The following is a 394-nucleotide window of genomic DNA, read 5'->3' on the forward strand; positions in this document are numbered from 1 at the left end:
GAATGGTCTGAAATCCTGCTGGAATTGGGGTTTGCCAGGGAATGGTCTGAAATCCTGCTGGAATTGGGGTTTGCCATTAAATGGTCTGAAATCCTGCTGGAATTGGGGTTTGCCAGGGAATGGGCTGAAATCCTGCTGGAATTGGGGTTTACCAGGCTCTGAGGGTTTGTTGGGGTTTTAAAAATAGCTTTTAAAATGCCTCTAAAATGTCTTTTAAAACTTCTCAAAGATATGTTTTAAAATGTCTTTTAGAATGTCCTTTAAAATGTCTTTTAGAATGTCCTTTAAAATGCCTCTTAAGATGCCTTTTAAAATGCCTTTTAAGATATTTTTTTAAACTTTTTTCCTGCCTTGGGAGATGTGGGAGGGGGAAAAGGAGCAGGTGAAAGGTGTC

Source organism: Corapipo altera, unplaced genomic scaffold (genome assembly GCF_003945725.1).
Source record: "Corapipo altera isolate COAL_440 unplaced genomic scaffold, ASM394572v1 59623, whole genome shotgun sequence".
Lineage (NCBI taxonomy): Eukaryota > Metazoa > Chordata > Aves > Passeriformes > Pipridae > Corapipo > Corapipo altera.